Here is a 20883-nt window from a genome sequence, read left to right on the forward strand (position 1 = left end):
CACATGTCCAAGGGGACAATTGGAAATAGAATGCAAGACACTTGAACAAGTTATGCAAGATTCATTAGATGCACGATGATGAATATGAGTAGGGGAGGAAGATACTTAATTCACCGAATTTTGATTGATCAAAAATTGATCAAACCTTTAAGATAAGGATTTCATCTCGGGGGCTATGTCATTGGAATTGTCAACTTGATATAAGCCAACAATTTTCCTTCCACCTAGGTTTCCACCATTTTCAGAAGATAATAACCTATGCATGTACTTTCGTACAATTGCTACACATCATTTTTACGCTTATTAAGATAAGAACCACCCATAGATGCATCAACCATACCCTTATGATTATCCGGTAAACTTTCAGAGAAATATTGGACTAGTTGCCACTTAGGTATGTCATGATGAGGGCACTTCCTAAGCAAGTCATTAAACATTTCCCATGCCTCATGAAACATTTCCCCATCCCCTTGAGAAAATTCTCTAATTGAAGTTCTCATGGCATTGGTCTTAGAAACCGGATAATACTTTTTCAGGAACTCTTGTTGCATTTCCGCCCAAGAGGTTATCGAAAAAGGCCTAAGATTGTTGAACCAATATTTTGCCTTGTCTTTAAGGGTGAAAGGAAAAAGTTTAAGTCTTAAAACTTCTTCCGGTATGTTCGTGTATTTCATGGTGGAACATACTTCAAGAAACTCATCCAAATGCTTATAAGGTTCTTCACTTGGAAGTCCATGATAGTTAGGAATCATTTGAATGGTTTGTGGTTTGATTTCATAGTGATATGCTCTAAATGGAGGCAATTGATTGCAAGTAGGTGCATTATATTCATTAGGCACATAATGGTCTCTTAATGTAATGGAAGGATTCATAATTGGTGGTGCTACACGAACACCTTGATTAGCTTGAACCATAGGAGGTTGTGGAGCAAAGATTAGTTGAGGCATTCCTAATGGAATTTGGCCTTGTTGTTGTGATGGAATGAATGGTCTAGGCATGCCTAATGGTACCTGAACATTTTCATGATGCACATTAGGGTGGAGGATGCCTTGTTGGTCTATGTGACCAAGGTCCTCCACATTGTCGTCATTCAAATTCTCCATTAGTGAAATGGAGTGATGAGAACTACCTCTTCCCCTAGGATTACGAATAACCGATTCAAGATGAAAATTAAGAGGGACAAGAGTAGGATTTAATGACCTACGACCATGCATGCACTAGCAAAGACAAATAACAAGCAATAAAGCAAGTAATAAACACTTCGCCCCCACAACAAATCAATCAATAAATCTCCACATACAATAATCACATGCTCCCATGCTTGAACAATATGCAAAGAAAAGTAAATAGCCTCCACGCGGGCCGACGATTTATCTAAGAAATGAAAAACAAGCCTCCACGCGAGCCGACGATTTAACTAGAGCTTGAGTTAGAAAGATCTCACAAAGGATCCTTAAGCAACTTTAATTCATTTTCAACTTCCAAGCTTTACTATGCTTTGCAATTTTTTAGATTTTTAGTCCTTTTTGTGCTTAGCTTAGCTCCTTGCTTTGAATTCTCCTTTGCTTAACCTCCTTGCTTAATTCACCTAGCCAAATAAGAACTAACACAATAAGTAACCAAAAATAAAAATAAAAATAAAGTAAAGACACGATCAAAAGAGTACTAATCCCTAATTGTTTCCAAAACACGGCGTTGCCAATTCATTCCCCGTCAATGATGCCAAAAACTTGGTGCTCGTCGTACCTATGCACCTAAAGTTTGCAAAATGATATGAACTAAGAGTATGGCTAAGTTTTAAATTTGTAAAAGCCACCACTACCTCTAACTAAAAATAAAGCTAGGGTGAGTAGGGATTGTCCCAAGGGATTATGGGTACCGTTACAATGGAAACAATATATAGGGTTAGTAGGTCGAGTGATCAAAGGTAAATTGTTTGGTTGATTAAACTACAATTTAGATTAAGCAAGCTCAATATAAAACAAGTAATTAAATGATAGAGAAAATAAGAGAGAGAGGTCTTGGGACTTAGAGATCACCACTAAGCATCACTTTTCTATACACTCAATTCATAATTAATGAGAGGGAAAACATATGTTGCAACAATAGTGAGTGTGTGTGGTTGTTTTAACAAGCATGGATGACCAATTAAGTGTATATTGTCTAAACAACACAATAAATAGCACAATATATCAAACTAAGCCATTAATCGTTCCTTTAAGCTCACAAGCCCAAACACATCACATAATTAGATAAATATACTACTTGCATTCATAAGTATGGAACATCAAACAACAAGCATGGATTGTCCTCCCATTTAACAACTAAAGTAACTACACTACATCAAAGTTAATGACATGAAAATTAAACTAATTAAACTAAGGGAGAGGCACAATCCATCAAGAAATGAGTATGAACCATCAAATAAACCACAAGAGCATTTTATTAAGCACTATGTCTTGACAATCTCTAGATCTATAACATCAACACACATAGACATGCATCAACAACACAAGAGATAGAGATAAACATATGAACATCTATTCTAGCATACATAGACATATAGATAGAATGAAATGATCAATTGGAAGAATTAAACCACACAAATCATTGAATAAACAAGATCTATGTATATAAATATGTCAAAACATGTATTACAACACAAATCGCCTCAAAAATACAAAAATTAAGGTAAAGAAAGCATGTTTAGGGCTAACTCTATCCCCAAGAGGATGTCTAGCCACTCATGAATGGTGTCCTCCAACCCTCAAGGGCTATCTCTATGGTAAAAATGCTCTTGTTCTTGAAGTGGATGGAAAACCTCTCAAGAATGTGTCTCTAGCCTCCTCTTCTCTTTTCTTCCTCTCTAAGAATACTCAAAAAGTGTCTCTATCAACTCCTAAAAGCTTATGTGTAAAAATAGCTCATAATCCTTATATAGGTAGCTCAAATATCTCACCCAATGGTCTAGGCTCGTACACAAGGGTTCCTCCAATGATTGCACAATGAGACAACTTTTAATGAGCTAGAAGTTAATTTAATTCGCACTTGAGAAGGTTCGATCGATCAAACCTATGCTGAGATCGATCGAACTTGGCTGAGATCTATCAAACTTTGGCTGGATCGATCTTCCTATGGCAGCGCCTTTTTGGATAAGGACAGATCTGAGATATTTTGGGGAAAGAGACAAAAGTGGTAGGTAGGGTGGTACAACAGGATAAGATGGAATATTTTCAATCGATCTGAGAATTGTTGGATCGATCAAACTTTGTGGGATCTTTGGATAAGGACAAAAGAGCTTGGATCCATCTTGGAGAGTCTAGATCAATGAACTTTCGATTGATTGAACATGCTGATTTCCACACTTTGCTTCATTCTGCTTCCACTTTGCTCCTTTCTTCCATCCAGCTTGAGTTAGCTTCTTTTAAGCTCTTATTTGGCTGAATTAGCTTATTTTGGGGATAAGCACCTAAAAAGGACAATAACATAAAATTAGTTTAAAATGAGAAAGTAAGATAGATAAAGGTCCTAAAATACCTAAGCTTAAGGGGTTTAAATGCGCACTTTTCAGCGCTCATCAGTCAATATACTTTTCCACGACATGTACTTCTTCATGCTTGTCCATTGAACTTGGGGTTGGATTAAAAATGTTCAACTTCACTTTCATATGGCCAAATGAGATTTTCATTATCCCCATCCTACAATTGATGTAGGCATTTGCGGTTGCCAAGAAAGGATAGACAAGGATAACTGGAATTGGGCTCTTGGGATTTGGAACTGGTTCCGTATCAATGACAACAAAATCAACCAGGAAGAAGAACTTATCAATCTTGATTAATACATCCTCAATAATACCCCGGGGCTTTTTAATAGATTGGTCAGCAAGTTGCAAAACTACCGATGTCGGTTTTAAATCTTATAAGCCCAATTGAATGTATACCGAATATGGAAGAAGGTTAACACTTGCTCCTAAATCAAGAAGAGCCCAATTAAAGACATGGTCACCAATGATGCAAGAAATAGTAGGTGAACCAAGGTCCTTAAACTTTAGGAGAGTGTTGTGTTGCAAAATAAAGCTTACTTGCTCGATCAAGACCACTTTCTTTGGCGCTTGACTTTTATTCTTCCTCTTTTGGGTGGAAAGATCTTTCAAGAACTTGGCATAAGCCAGAATTTGTTTGATTGCATCCAAGAGTGGAAGATTGATCTTCACTTTCCTAAACACTTCAATAATTTCATTCACTTTGGTCTTTTATTTTTCAATAGAAATGGATCCTTTCAAGGCATCCGAAAATGGAGCCTTTGGCTCAAAAACCTTTTGAAAATCATTTTTCTCTACATCTTCAACACAAGAATTTTTCAAACCATTGTTCAAATCATTATTCAACACTTTTTCAACAAGATGATCATGCTCATGCAATGAAGGAGGAATAAAATGTGAAACAGGACGGGTGTCAATTTTTGGTTGCACCAGTTCACTCTCTTTATTTGATTCACCAACTTAGTTGTCAACAATTTTCCCACTTCTCAAGGTTATCACCACATTGACTTGTTCGATTGTGTAACCTTCCGATGAGGAATTGGTTTCCACAGTGAATTGTTGCTTTGGTGGGGTATTTAAAGGCATATTCCCTTTCTCTCTAGCATTCAAGGTACTAACTATTTGCCTAACTTGGGTTTCTAGCTTAGCAATGGATTGAGAATGAGAATGAAATAATTGAGTGTTTGCCTCTAGAGTACCCAAAGCGGTCAACACTTTTTCCTCAAAAGCGGGACTTCTAGAATTTTCTTGAGAATAAGATGATTGATTAGGAAAAATGAGAGTTAGAAAATTGATTTCCATGTGATTGAAAAGATGATCTATAACCTTGGGAACCTTGGCTTTGCAATGGGGGTGGAACATACCTGCCTTGAAAACCACCTTGGGGAGGGTTTGAGCCTTCCCCTTGGCTTTTCCAAGAGAAGTTTGGATGGTTTCTCCACCCAGCATTGTAGTGTGTGCCATAGGGATTATTCCCTTGGTTAACAAATGCAACATTAACTTGTTCATGATGCTCACTTTGCACATGTTCATGAGGACAATTGGAAGTAGAATGTAAGACACTAGAACAAGTTATGCACGATTCATTAGATGAATGGTGAATATGATTAGGGGAGGAGGACACTTGATTCACCGAATTTTGGTTGATCAAAAATTGATCAAACCTTTGAGTTAAAGATTTCACCTCGGCGGCTATGTCATCGGAATTGTCAACTTGATATAAGCCGACATTCTTCCTTCCACCTAGATTTCTACCATTTTTGGAAGACAAGGATCTATGCATAGAATTTTCACTAATACTTCCATACAATTGTCAAACATCATTTTCATGTTTATCAAGATAAGAACCACCCATAGATGCGTCTACCATTCCTTTTTGATTATCCGGCAAACTTTCAAAGTAGTATTAGACTAATTTCCACTTTCGAATGTCAAGATGTGGACATTTTCTAAGCAAGTCATTAAATCTTTTCCATGCCTCATGAAACAATTTCCCATCCCCTTGAGAAAATTCATGAATGGAAGTTCTCATAGCATTGGTTTTAGAAACCGGATAGTACTTTTTTAAGAGCTCTTGTTGCATTTCCGCCCAAGAAGTTATCGAAAAAGGCATAAGATTGTTGAACCAATATTTTGCCTTGTCCTTAAGGGTGAAAAAAAAAAGTTTGAGTCTTGCAATATTGCATTTCTGTAAATGGCATATTTTTGGCATCACATTTTTTAGCAATGATAGTGCAATTTGAAACTTGTCGGAGATGATGCTCATGTTTAATACCTTGTGTATAGAAGTAATTGTTAAGTTTTCAAAATAAAGAAAAATTTGAATTTGAAATGATTATGTGGATGCAATTTAGTCCGTATAAATGTTTCAATTAAATTCTCGCTAGATCTTATACTCTTTTATGCTTTACAATGCACAGATGCACATTGGAAACTTAACCGTGAGGCATGTAATTTGATTAACCTTGATCTTGACCTAGTTAATCTGAATTGATGAACCTAATAGATGGATACCTTTGGCATGATATAAATAAAATAAAAATAATAATAAAAAATAATAATAATAATAATAATAATAAATAAATAAATAATATATGAAAAAGAAAATAATGACCAGTTTGAGTTTGTAGCCTTTCCAACTTGAGTTATTAAGCCCTAGGAGTGTCTCTACACTCAACACCCTAAAGCCATCTGGTTTGGGAGTTGTTGGCCTAATGCTTGCTACATGGGTTGGTTAGAAAGCTTAAAAGACTTAGACATTGCACGGCCATTCAAAAAAAATTATAATAAACATGGTCCGTTGGAGTTCGTAACCTTGCCAATTCAAGCCATTAAGCCCTAGGAGTGTCTCTACACTCAACACCCTAAAGCCATCTGGTTTGGGAGTTGTTGGCCTAACGCTTGCTAAATGGATTGGTTAGAAAGCTTAAAGGACTTCAGCATTGCACAACCATTTTATGTATCATTTTTGAGTTATAATAAATTGTCAGCAAGCAACAAAAGTTGTTTTGTAAATAAATTCATGCCTTAGTGACTTCATTTAAAGGGGAATTTAATGATTTGAAGACTTGTGTCTTGAATTTAGAAAAAGAAAGTAAAAGCTGCATGTTGAGAATCCAATCCACTTTCACTGAAGTTAGAGTTAAGTTCCATTCAAGAGATGACAATTGAGTTATTTATATAGACTAGGATGTTGATGCATATATGTTGAAACGTGTTTAGCAAACTTTTGTATCAATACTTCATATATGCATGGTAGTCTGCTTAATAACCCCGTCTCCAGTCCTTTGTTTGTTTCAAGTTGTATTTGAGCTATGTATGTATTTCATTTTACCATAGTTGATATTTTTGTGGTAGCATTCCCATGGTTGTCATTTCATTGAGTTTTTCATTTTGGTTTTGCTAAGGGACTAGCAAAATGTAAGTTTGGGAGTGTGATAAGCGCCGAATATTGCATATTCAAGCGCCCTTATTTGTATTATTTAAGTCCATTATTTGATTATTTTGTATAGATTATCTCCAATTCCTCATCTTTGTGTTTTTTCAGGTTTATCTCCCAAAAAGAAATAAGGCGGAGGTTTTAAAAGCTTTTTGAGGAACAAGTCATTCCGGGCTTTTGCATCCGGAGATTTCCAAGAAGAATCCACTAAAATAAGTCCATGAAGTCCTTTTACAATAAAAAGGGGCAAATGATTCTCAATGGGCCAATGCTAAAATCAAGTGAAGGATGTCCATAGCAAGAGGAGAAGAAAATGCATTCTGATGCATTTTCAAGCGCCCGAAGCCCCACCTTTGAGCGCTCGTGCGGCACACATGAGCAACCCCCGCGAGCCTCCATGTCATTCGAGCGGTCGAAAGGAATCTTCGAGTGCTCAAAATCAAAGCAAAAATGCCCCAAGCCATCTTCGAGCGCTCGAACTGAGTCCTTCGAGTGCTCGAAGGAACATTGTAGCCCACTTGTTCCTTGATTCCCTCAATTTTTGGTTCCCCTCTTTTATGAAGTGATTGGGAATGTTCTTTTGGGGGGAGATAAAGCTCGATTTTTGAGGGGTTTGGTGAGAGGATGTCTACAAAAGGAGAGGTAGAGCTTGGATATCATAACATATATCTTACAAGATTTTTAGAGAGAGAAAGAAGAGAAGAAGATAGAGTTCTTGTGGCTACAAAGAGGGAGCTCGAAAATGGAGGTTGGAGGCAAGCTTCTTCCTTCCTTTAGGGCATCCATGGGTAACTAATTCTTCCTCTAGGGAGGTGATGAAGCCCCTCCCCCTTGTAAGCATATTTTAGTATAGTTCTATTTTGGGGATTATAATGTATATTCTATGGTCTTTTCATGACCAAGAGCACTTCATTGGTTGTAATGAATGTTGATATATATATATGAATGATTTTTCTAAGTTGATTATCTTGTTTTAGGTAATGTCTTACATTAATCATATTGCTTATGTTCTCATGGTGACAATGGAAATAAGGTTATGAAATGGTTTAATGGCATGTTAATAGGTGACTTTGATAGATCATTGCTTAGGAAAATCCTTTGATGGTGTATGCTTAATCTCTACCTTCATGTACTTCATCATTTTTGTCAAGAACTTGATAATCTTTCATCCAAGTAAGTGTATTTAAGTTGCATCCTAGTTTAAGTAGTTTAAACACATTCACCTTTGGTGGATTATGCTTGTTTAAGGCTTAGTGTACTTCTTGTTAATTATATGGCAACTATGTGTCGCTATATAATTCTTGACCATTATATATTGTTTATCCCCTAAATTAGTTTTATATCTAGCATGTGTAGAGGGATGGGGGCAGATTCACTTCTTTAGTTATCTTTACTCGTATTTTATCTCGCTTTAATTCTCGCAAGCTTTATTTTATGAACCTCACATTTTAGTTTTAGTGACAATCCAACAAATCTTTTATAAACCCCCTTATCATTCTAAAAGATGATCCTAGATACTTAAGTTGCCATAAACTAGCAGTCCCAGTGGTTCGACTTACCCGACCAATAGCCCTATTTTACAGTGATTTGTGCTGTTGCAAAACGGGTTGATTTATAATTGGTAATCGATCCGTCGATCAATTTTTGAATATTACATATTCAAGCACCCTTATTTGCATTAGTTAAGTCCATTATTTGATTATTTTGTATAGATTATCTCCAATTCTTCACCTTTGTGTTTTTTCAGGTTTATCTCCCAAAAAGAAATAAGGCGAAGGTTTTAAAAGCTTTTTGAGGAACAAGTCATTCCGGGCTTTTGCATCTGGAGATTTCCAAGAAGAATCTGCTAAACTAGGTCCATGAAGTCCTTCTACAATGAAAAAGGGGCAAATGATTCTCAATGGGCCAATGCTAAAATCAAGTGAAGGATGTCCATAGCAAGAGGAGAAGAAAATGCATTCTGATGCATTTTTGAGCGCTCGAAGCCCCACCTTTGAGGGTTCATGCGGCACACATGAGCAACCCCCGCAAGCCTCCATGTCATTCGAGCGCTCGAAAGTGGGGCTTCGAGCGCTCGAAGATGCATCAAAATGCATTTTCTTCTCCTCTTGCTATGGATATCCTTCACTTGATTTTAGCATTGGCCCATTGAGAATTGTTTGCCCCTTTTTCATTATAGGAGGACTTCATGGACCTATTTTAGCAGATTCTTCTTGGAAATCTCCGGATGCAAAAGCCCGGAATGACTTGTTCCTCAAAAAGCTTTTAAAACCTCCGCCTTATTTCTTTTTGGGAGATAAACCTGAAAAAACACAAAGATGAGGAAATGGAGATAATCTATACAAAATAATCAAATAATGGACTTAACTAATGCAAATAAAGGTGCTTGAATATGCAATATTCGGCACTTATCACCAAGGTTTTAGATCATCATATCAATCACAAGGAAACCAATTTTCAAATTCTCATTTTCCTAATCAACCATCATATTCCCAAGGAAATGTTAGAAGTCCTGCTTTTGAAGAGAAAGTTTTAACCGCTTTGGGCACTCTAAAGGCAAATACATAATTACTTCACTCTCACTCTCAATCCATTGCAAAGCTAGAAACCCAAGTAAGGCAAATAGCTAGCACTTTAAATGCAAGAGAGAAAGGAAAAATGCCTTTGAATGCCCCACAAAAGCAACAATGTGTTGCGGAGACTCATTCCTCATCGGAAGGTCACACAATAGAGCATGTCCATGTGGTGACTACCTTGAGAAGTGGAAGTATTGTGGACAACCAAGTGGGTATGCCCAATGAAGAAAGTGAACCGGTGCAACCACAAGTTGACACCCGTCCCGTTTCATATCATATTCCTCCTTCATTGCATGTGCATGACCATATAAATGAGAATGTGTTGAAAAGTGACTTGAAAAGTGATTTTGAAAAGAAAGATTTGCAAAATGATTTGAAAAGTTCTTGTGTTGAAGAGACTTCAAAGAAAAATTCTGTAAAGGTTTTTGAACCAAAAGCTCCATTTCCGGATGCCTTAAAAGATCCATTTCAAATGACAAGCAAAAGGCCAAAGTCAATGAAATCATGGACGTGTTTAGGCAAGTGAAAGTTAATCTTCCACTTTTGGATGCAATCAAGCAAATTCCAGTTTATGCCAAATTCTTGAAGGACTTGTGCACCCAAAAGAGGAAGAACAAAAGCCAAGCACCTAGAAAAGTGGTCTTAACCGAGCAAGTGAGCTCAATTTTGTAGCATAACACTCTTCCAAAGTTTAAGGACCCCGGTTCACCTTCTACTTCATGCATCATTGGTGATCATATCATTAATCGGGCTCTTCTTGACCTAGGAGCAAGTGTTAATCTTCTTCCATCCTCGGTATATGTCAAATTAAGCTTAGGAGACTTGAAATCAACGTCGGTAGTTTTACAACTTGCCGACCGATCAATCAAAAAGCCTAGGGGTATCATCGAGGACGTATTGATTAAAATTGATAAATTCTTTTTTCCCGTTGATTTCGTTGTCATTGACATGGAACCGGTTCCAAATCCTAAGAGTCAAATTCCCGTTATCCTTGGCCGTCCTTTCTTGGCAACCGCGAATGCCAACATCAATTGTAAGATGGGGATAATGAAGATCACATTTGGCCACATGAAGGTAAAGTTGAATATTTTTAATCTAACGCCCAATTCATTTGACAAGCATGAAGAGATTAATGTTGTAGAAAAGTGTCATGACCTTAAAAGTGAAGGAATTGAGTTTTTGTGTGAAACCAAAGTTTCAAAAAGTCCATCTTCAACCTTGAAACCAAAGAAAGTTGTTTCAAAATCTTGTTTTGAAAGGGCGTGGAAGCCCAAAGATTATTTTGACTAAGGACCGAAAACATCTTTTGAGCTTAATCCAACAAGTTCCTTAAAGAACCATTTGTTGGGTGGAGTTCAAAGCACTTATCAGCCCATTGAGGAGGGGATGCACTACAAGATGTTTGATCCGGGCTAAAAGAGCCCAACGTCTTGCTAGAGACGTTAAAGACTAGTAAGACGTTTCGTAGGGTGTCAAAACCCTATTACTCCCTCATTTCTATCTTTAATTTCAATTCTTGCGAAGTCTAGATACTTATTTTTGGTTCATATGCATCGCTAGGAACTGTGATTAGGACTACATGCACTTTTATGTTAAAATTGAGCATTTTGCATAAGTTCGATTGATCTCCAAGGAAGATTCGATCGATCGAACTTCGACCTACATCCAACGCTTAGAAAATTTTTGACCTGCATCCACCTGCATCCAAGTCACCTCTCTGTCCCATCGGTCGAACTTGTTCTCAGATCGATCATAAGTTCTTAGATTGATCCAAACTTCAACTTTGATCGATCTTGAGTTCCAACACTTAGAAAAATTTCTGAACCCAAAAACCTGAATATTTTAGCTATCTGTCAGATCGATCGAACATTTTGTTCAGATCGATCTCTGTTCTTCGTCTCACTATCTTTGACTTTGTTTTGACTATTTAATTTTAAAATTCCAAAAATATTTTTTTTATTATTTTTTTTTATTTTCTAAAATCCCAAAAAGATTTTATATTATTTTAATTCTTCAAAAAAAATCCAAAAAAATTTTATTTTCAAATTTTAATTTTTAGTTTTAAATTTTTAATTTTTAATTTTTAATTTTTAATTTAAATTTAAATTTAAATTTAAAAAAAATTCAAAAATTTCAAAAAATTTTCAAAGAGAGATCATTTCAGTTTGATCGATCTGAGGTCTCAGTTCGATCGACCGAACTGGTTTAAGGAAGTTTTTAAAAATGAAACCGAGGGTTTGTAGATCGATTCCAAAGATTGATCTAACCCACTAAAAACCCTATTCCTCTCATCGCTGCTGCACCCACCTTCTCCATCTCCGGCGATTTCCCCTCATCCCGAATCACTCTCTCTCCTCTTGGATCTCGGATCTCGTCACTTCTTCACACCTCATCTCTTTTCTCTTATTTTTGGTAAGATCCGAGACTTCATTTGTGATTTCAAGCTTTAATATGATGTGGCCATGTTTTAAATGTTAGATCCAAGCTATTTTAATGTTGAAAATCTCCATTGATGAAGTTTGAAGCTTTTTGTTTATATATGTATATATGTGCATTTATGATTGTATATATGGTTGCGATTTGATTTAATTTTGGGAGTATGGGCCTCGTTAAGTGATTAGGATTAGTGTTATGTTGTGTTAATGGGCCCACGACCTTGTTCGTGAAGGCTCGTGCCATCCACGTCACAGATCTGTGACTGTCCACGTTCTTCGCAAAGTTCGATCGATCGAACATATTTCTCAGATCGATCTAGTGAGATCGATCGAACTTAGTTTCTCAGTTTCTCAGATCGATCATTTGAGATCGATCTCACAATTTTTGTGATCGATCGAACTTCACAGATTTCATATACACATTCTATGCATCTTATCATGTGTCCATGCTATCTTATTCATGCCTAATGTCTGTGATTCTCGATATTGGATGCATTTTACACTTATACTGCTTAGCATGATCACATCCTGTCACTTCCATAGATTCATGTCATTTATCTATTTTGTCTATCTTACTTGACATACATGATTCTATTTTGTGCTTTAAATTCTTTATTCTGGCACTGACTTCCCTTGCAAGTTTTTAATTATTTTTCAGGCCATGGCTAGAGTCAAAACTGTAGCCCGTGGACATTATCACCGCCGAGGCAGGCCGAGTTTAGACGACGAGGCCAGTCCATCTCATGCCCAGGACCCCATACAGGAAGAGCCAGCTGAGCCCACACAATCTCCTCATTCTAACAATAGATTACACTCTGATGCTGGCGCATCACCTTCACACGGTGACGCTGAGGCTGAGCACATACCATCTCCACCACCACAGCCAGCTCAACCAGCCCAGGAGTTAGACTAGCCATTACGCAGATACTCACGCCTTCCAGTGGCGCACGAGTCAGTCTTTGACACAGACTTCTTATCCCGGTCAGTACTTACCCGATCAGCTTATGATGATATACTACGAAGGGGCCTTGTAGCCATTCTTGCCCCTGTCACATACCCGATGTACCCAAGGCTAGTACGGATGTTCTTCCAGAACCTCTGGCCTGCCCCGCGTAACACGGCGGAGCTGAGGACCTCCATTGATGGCCATCTAATTTCTATCACTGTGGACACATTATCCAGATCGTGCCATTGTCCACATGACTGCCCTCCAGAGCTACAGGAGACATATCCTAGGCTATACCGACCTTCATATGCAAATATGGCCATTCTTCTCATAGGTCATTATGCCGATGGCGAAACTTTCGCCACCCGCACCTATTTGCCAGATGACTTGTGGTTCTTCGACTCAGTCTTGTTCCGCAACGTCTTCATGGCCGGCCATAAGATTCAGCGGAGAGGCGACTACTTAACAACTCTGTACGCTTTCTATACAGGGCATTGGCTGTCTATCCCTGCGCTCATCTGGAGCGTGATGAGGAAGCTCTATGATGATCACATTAGCAAGGAACGGCCCAAAAGGGCTAAGTACCTCCCATTTGGCCACCTCATCACCCAGATCTTGCTAGACCAGCGCTATCTTTTCCATCCACGGGAGCACCCTGAGCGAGGATCCTGTCACTTCCAGAAGAAGGACTGGGATAAGAGCTACAATGCTATTATTAAGAGATTACAGGATGATGCAGTAGAGGTGGCAGAGAAGTTAGAGGCTGAGGAGGCAGCAGCAGCAGCAGTCAATCCGGCTGTCATACATATGGATATTGATTTAGAGCAGCCTGCAGAGGACGCAGAGCAGCCCTCTCCAGTTGGGTCACCCATTCACGATGCAGAGCAGGCTCAGGATCATCATTCTCCTGATCCAGCCACACCTGAGGCTCCAGCACAGACACCCGACTTTGGAGAGCGACTCCAGGCTTTGGAGGATGATGTCGTATCTATCCACGCCGACACGGTTTCTCTCCAAGAGGATGCTATCTCCATTAGAGCTGATATTGCAACCCTCCGTATGGATGTCATGACTGCATTCAGGGATCTATCCAGAGACATCCGCGGAGCGCGACCTGCCCGTCCTACCTCTTCTTCTTAATCTCTCTATCCCTTTCCTCCAGTTATTTTATATATTTATAATCTCATCATGTTTTTGATACTGTTATACTATTTTTGCAGCCGTGTCTATTGGCTTTGCTACTGGATATACTATACTTTATTTTTATATGTGGTTTTGATTTCTATATGCTTTTTGTATGGATGTCTTATTTTCATATTCTTATAGCTGTCTGTTTGACTCCATCAGGTGCATCTCAGTGACTTCAGTGAGAAAGAGTACTGCCCAAAATTTTCAGGACCACCCTTATACCTCTCTCTATTTTTCAGTTGATATTCCATTTACACTTGTATGCCCACTGTGCACTGTTATTATCCCTTTTTTTATCTGATGAGCTTATCCAAGTGCCAAATTTCAAGACCACAGTTAATCCCAAGTTTGGGGGGGCTATGCCACCCACTTTAGATACTTCAGTCCCAGCCATTCTTTGCCTTAATAGCACTAGTATACTTTTTCCTTTTGTTCTCCTTACACATTGAGGACACTGTGCCATTTAAGTTTAGGGGGAATGGTGTTTTGCAGTGTTTGTTTTTAAATGCAAAATTTTAAGCATGTCTTATGTATTTGAGAGATTTTCTATGATTGGTCCATGTTAGCTATGATTTTGATCGTTTGAGGACTATATTGCTTAAAATTTAAAAATTGCTTGACTTGAGAGTCCAATACTCCTTGTATGCCTTGTGGATGCCATTTAGGAGTAAATTTTTCAAAAGATTAATATTTTGCTTGCATTTGTGGTCCACATCATCTTGATTTTGTGATTGTTTTGAGATTTATTCTAAAATTCTACACTAGTGCAGGCGCACACTAGCATTCATTTGTGGGGTACATGCTTTGTTGATTATTGAATTGGTTATATCCCAATTGGGCTAATAGTGCATTGAAAGCTTTCATTCTTGATAAAGGTGGATATCAACCCCTTTTCACTAAGTAGCTGGGATTCTAGCCTCATCAAGCACTGAACTTCTTACGCCGAAAGGTGGAGGGCCCAAACTCTAGGTTAATAATTGAATTCAAAAAAAAAAATTTGCAAAAGCAATAAAAAAAGTGTGGACTTCTCCCAAAAGGTGAGAAGTGGGAAATGATTAGATGGAGGTTGTTTTGATTTGTAGCCTAATTGATTTGAGCTTGTAAGTCCGTAGGGGTGTTTGAACACCTAGTGCCCTAAAACCGTCTGGTTTGGGAGTCATTGACCTAACGCTCGACCTCATGAATCGCTAGAAAGCTTAATAGATCAACACATTGCACTATGCTTCCATCTTTGATCCTTAGGGATAGAAAAAAAAAAAAAAATCGAGTGAAAAGAATAAGCGCACCTAGAACAATAAAGTTTTAATAAAAGGTCCACTTTTTGTCTTGATGATCTACTAGATTTGTGTGCTAGTTTGAGGGTAAGGATGTGATTAATTCTTTAGTTGGCTAAGATAGCAACATATTTGATGCCGGTCCACTCAAAAAGGATTCTAGAGTTGTTTTGATTTGCATGATCATTTTCTTAATGTGTGGAGGACCATACTTGTTTACTTGATGTTGAGATTTTGGGAGATTGCTTAGAAATGTTTGAAACATTGCATACTTAAGGTAGTTTTCTCCCAATGCTTGTTTGCAATATTGGTACCTCTTTTGAAAAAATGACCTTAATGTTTGTGGGTATCATTTCTGGAAACCTCACGAGACTTCACTCGTCCACTAGGGGTAACCTAGGGGTTTAAAAGTCTTGTTGCATATGTTAAGTGCAATCGTGTTCCCTACGAAAGTGGCGTTATCCATTATTGCTTTCTAGTTCATAGTTGTATAGTTATTCATTTCATTCCTTTACTTTCTAGTTCATTGCTAGGGACTAGCAATATTTAAGTTTGGGAGTGTGATGAGCACTGAAAAGTGCGTATTTAAAACCCCTTACGCTTAGGTATTCCAGGACCTTTATCTATCTTATTTTACCATTTTGTATTGATTTCGTGTTATTTCCATTTTCAGGTACTTATCTCCAAAATAAGCTAACTCAGCCAAATAAGAGCATAATTGAAGCAATTCTGAGATGAATCATAGAAAGGAGCAATGTAGAGTAAAAGGAAGCAAATGGTGGAATTTCAGCAACTTCAATCGATCTCAAGAAAAGTTCGATCGATCCAACTTTCATCGATCTCAGCACTTCAAGATGGATTTGAGCCATGTTTGTCCCTGTTCAAAGATCTCAAAAGTTAAATCAATCTAACTTTTCTCTCTGATCGATCGAACATTCTTGTCCTTATCCAAATGATTGATCTTATCCAGTTGTACCACCCTACCAACCACTTTTGTCCTTTTTCCAAAAATATCTTCAAAATATTTCAGATTTGTTTTTATCCAAAAAGGCGCCACCATTGAAGATCGATCCAGCCTAAGTTCGATAGATCTCAGCCATGTTCGATCGATCCAAGTCAAAGGTTCGATCGATCGAACTTCCTCCAGTGCGAAAAAGTTAAATTTCCAGCTCATAAAAAGTTGTCCTTTATCCAATCATTGGGGAATATTTGTTGTACGACCCCAGCTCATTTTGAGTGTCATTTGACCTACCTATATAAAGATAAGGATTACTTTTTACATCATATCATATCATACCTTAGAGAACTCTTAATGAGGAAGAAAAGAAGAGGAGAAGGCTAGAGACACCATTGGAGACTCTTCATCAACCAAGGAGCAGATTTCTTCCATGTAGCTTGCCCTTGAGGGTTGGAGGACATCATCCATGAGTGGCTAGACATCCTCTTGGGGCTAGAGTTAGCCCTAAGAATGCTTTCTACTTCTTGATTTATGTATTTTTGAGGGGATTTGTATTGTGATTCATGTCTTGACACTTTTATATATATAGATCTTGTTTATTCAATGATTTATGTGATTTAATGCTTCCAATTGATCATTTCATTCTATCCATATGTCTATGTATGCTAGAATAGATGTTCATGTGTTTGTCTCTATTTCTTGTGTTATTGATGCATATCTATGTGTATTGATGCTATAGATCTAGAGATTGTCAAGACATAGTGCTTAATGTCATGTTCTAGTGGTTTATTTGATTGTTCATACTCATTGCTTGATGAATTGTACCTCTTCCTTAGTTTAATTAGTTTAATTTCATATCATTAGCTTAGTTGTAGAGTAATTGTTAAATGGGAGGACAATCCATGCTTGTTGTTGATGTTCCATACTTATGAAAAGCAAGTAACATGTATCTCTAACCTTGTGATGTGTTTAGATTGTGAGCTTAAAGAAAGGATTAATGGCTTAATTTGATATGTTGTGCTATCCACCATGTTGTTTACACAATATATGCTTAATTTGTCATCCATGCTTGTTAAAACAACCACACACACACACTTTGTTGCAATACATGTTCTTCCCCTCATTAATCATTCATTAAAGGTGTAGAAAAGGCTATGCTTAGTGGTGATCTCTAAATCCCAAGATCTCTCTCTCTTTTATTTTCTCTATTGCATTATTGTTTACTTTAATTTAAATTGCATCTAGTTTAATTCAACCAACCAACCACTACTTTGATCACTCAACCTACTAACCCTAATTTTGATTCCTCTACCTAGTACGACAACGCAATCCCTTGGGATGATCCCTTCTCACTCGTACTACATAGTATAGGTGTTAAGTGGTTTATAAATTTAAATTATGGTGCCCACTTGACACTAATTTCCAAACTCAAAGTTTTGTGCATTATTTTGTGCACCGCCCAAGAAGACACCAGGAGGAACCAATGTGGTTCCATCAAGACCCAAGAAAGAATACTCAAGTTTATCCGATGGTGGCTTAGGCTCGAGTTTGTGAGAGGACTCACAAGAAGGACGAGGATGACTTAAAATCAAAGGAGGAGGATCTTTTGTTGGAAAGATGGTGACTGAATCCTCATCAATGACATCAATAAAGAAACACTCATCTTTCTCTGAGAAATATGGAGTGACATTGAAGATGTTTAATTTGAGCTTCATGTTCCCAAAAGAAATATCCATAGCTCCAGTCCTACATTTAATGTTGGCATTTGTTGTAGCTAAGAATGGATCACCAAGGATCACAGAAGTACATCAATTGGGATCATGGACAGGTTCTATATCCAGGACAAGAATGTCAACCGAAAAATAAAACTTGTTTACTTTAATGAGAACATCTTCAATTAACCCACGTGGTTGCTTCAAAGATCGATCAGCAAGTTACAACACCATTGACGTGGGTTTAAGCTCTCCCAAGCCTAATTGCTCATACACTGAGTAAGGAAGAAGATTAACACTTGCTCCTAGATCAAAAAGTGCCCGGTCTATCACATTGTTTCCAATGGTGCAAGATACGGTAGGAGCACCAGGATCTTTGAATTTACGAGGAGTGCTATGCTGAATGATTGCACTGACTTGCTCAGTGAGATAGATTTTCTTAGAGACTTAGCTTTTTGATTTCTCTTTTGAATGCACAAGTCTTTCAGAAATTTAGCATAAGCAGGGATTTAATTGATAGCATCTAAGAGAGGAATATTGACTTTTATCTAGTTTGAAGATGATGAGCGCTGAAAAGTGCGTATTTAAACCCCTTAAGCTTAGGCATTCTAGTACCTTTATCTATCTTATTTTACCATTTTAGATTGATTTCGTATTATTTCCATTTTCAGGCACTTATCTCGAAAATAAGCTAACTCGGCCAAATAAGAGCTTAATTGAAGCAATTCTGGGATAAATCAAAGAAAGGAGCCAAGTGGAAGTAAAAGGAAGAAAAAGGTGGAAATCAACATCTTCAATCGATTTTAGATCAAAGTTCGATCGATCCAACATGATCGATCTCAGCACTTCAAGATGGATCAAAGCCCCAATGACATTTTCGGAGATCTCAAAAGTTCGATCGATCCAACATCATTCTTCGATCAATCGAACTGTTTTGTCCTTATCCAAATGATTAATCTTATCTAGTTGTACCACCCTACCAACCACTTTTGTCCTTTTCCCAAAAATATCTTCAAAATATCTCAGATTTGTCTTTATCCAAAAAGCGCCACCAATGAAGATCGATCCAGCCTAAGTTTAATGGATCTCAGCCAAGTTCGATCGATCCAAGTCCAAGGTTCGATCGATCGAACTTCCTCCAGTACGAAAAAGTTAAATTTCTAGCTCATTGAAAGTTGTCCTTTATCCAATCATTAGGGAATATTGTGTGCACAACCCCAGCTCATTTTGGGTGTCATTTGACCTACCTATATAAGGATAAGGATTGCTTTTTACAAGGGAGAGCAAAAAAATAATATCATATCATCTCTTGGAGAGCAAGCTTAGAGGAGAAGGAGGCTAGAGACACAAAGGGGGGAGTTCTTCATCAACAAGGAGCAGATTTCTTCCATGGAGTTAGCCCTTGAGGGTTGGAGCAACATCACCATGAGTGGCTAGACATCCTCTTGGGGCTAGAGTTAGCCCCAAGCATGCTTTCTATATCTTAATCTTGTGTATTATTGAGGGATTAGTGTTGTAATTAATGTTTTGACACTTTGATATATATAGATCTTGATTGTTCAATGACTTATGTGGTTAAATGTTTTTAATTGATCATTTCATTCTATCCATATGTCTATGTATGTTAGAATAGATGTTCATGTGTTTGTCTTTAGATTTTGTGTTATTGATGCATGTCTATGTGTATTGATGCTATAGATTTAGATATTGTCAAAACATAGTGCTTAATGGAATGCTCTTGTGATTTTCTTAATGGTTCATACTTATTCCTTAATGGATTGTGCCTCTCCCCTAGTTTTTTTTCATGTTAATAGTGTAGTTGTAGTGTAGTGTTAAATGGGAGGACAATCCATGCTTTGAATGCAAGCAGCATATGTCTCTAACCTTGTGTTATATTTAGATTGTGAGCTTAATGAAAGGATTAATGACTTGTTTTGATCTATTGCCTTTCACATGTTGTTTAGACAATATATGCTTCATTGCTTAGATATATTGTGTCTTTCACATGATGTTTAGACAATACATGCTTAACTAGTCATCCTTGCTTGTTGAATCAACCAAACACACACATACACACCAATATTACAACACACCATTTGCCCTCATTAGACACTTGTCAATGGTATGGAAATGCATTGCTTGGTGGTGATCTCTAAACCCCAAGACTCTTCTCTCTCTTATTTGCTCCTAGTTGCATTCTTTTGTTATCACTTAGTTTAATTTAGTTGTTCTCTAGTCTAATCAACCAACCAACCAACCAATTGTTTGATCACTCGACCTACTAGCCCTAATAGCAATTCCACAACCTTATTCAACCCTCACAATCCCTTGGGACGATCCCTACTCGCCCTAGCTATATTTATAGTGAAAGGTAGTAGTGGCTTTTATAAATGTAAAACTCTTGGCCCTCGCCTAAAATTCACACTCTCAAACTTGATGGTAGTGCAACGAACCAGTCAGAAGACATTTATCATGTCTTAGATTTTCTCTCCTTGCTTACCAAAGTAAGAGAGTCCCTTGAGACATTCAGGAAAAGGCACTAATTGGCTCATAAGCTGTCTCAAGGTTGGGAGTAGATAAAGAAGTGACTTCACCTTCAACTCCTTTGGAGATTGATGGAGTAGGATGTGAGGGAACATCTGTGGGATATGGAGTTGGAAGAATGGGATTGATAGGAATCCTACACCTCTCCTTTTCTATCTCTTTTTCCTCAACTTTATTATCAATGATCTTTCCACTCCTCAAAGTAGTGATGGCATTAACTTACTCATGACGAGTACTTGAAGAGTTAGTCTCATCAATCATGTAAGTTTA

The 20883-nt window shown here is 37.6% G+C and overlaps 1 pseudogene; it reads left to right on the forward strand.

Moving 5' to 3' along the window:
- Positions 1-396: 396 nt before the first annotated feature.
- Positions 397-495, forward strand: LOC132310754 (small nucleolar RNA R71; annotated as a pseudogene).
- Positions 496-20883: the final 20388 nt, after the last annotated feature.

Source organism: Cornus florida, unplaced genomic scaffold (assembly GCF_030987335.1).
Source record: "Cornus florida cultivar Cherokee Brave unplaced genomic scaffold, ASM3098733v1 CherokeeBrave_3.0.0_Hap2_Chr05, whole genome shotgun sequence".
Lineage (NCBI taxonomy): Eukaryota > Viridiplantae > Streptophyta > Magnoliopsida > Cornales > Cornaceae > Cornus > Cornus florida.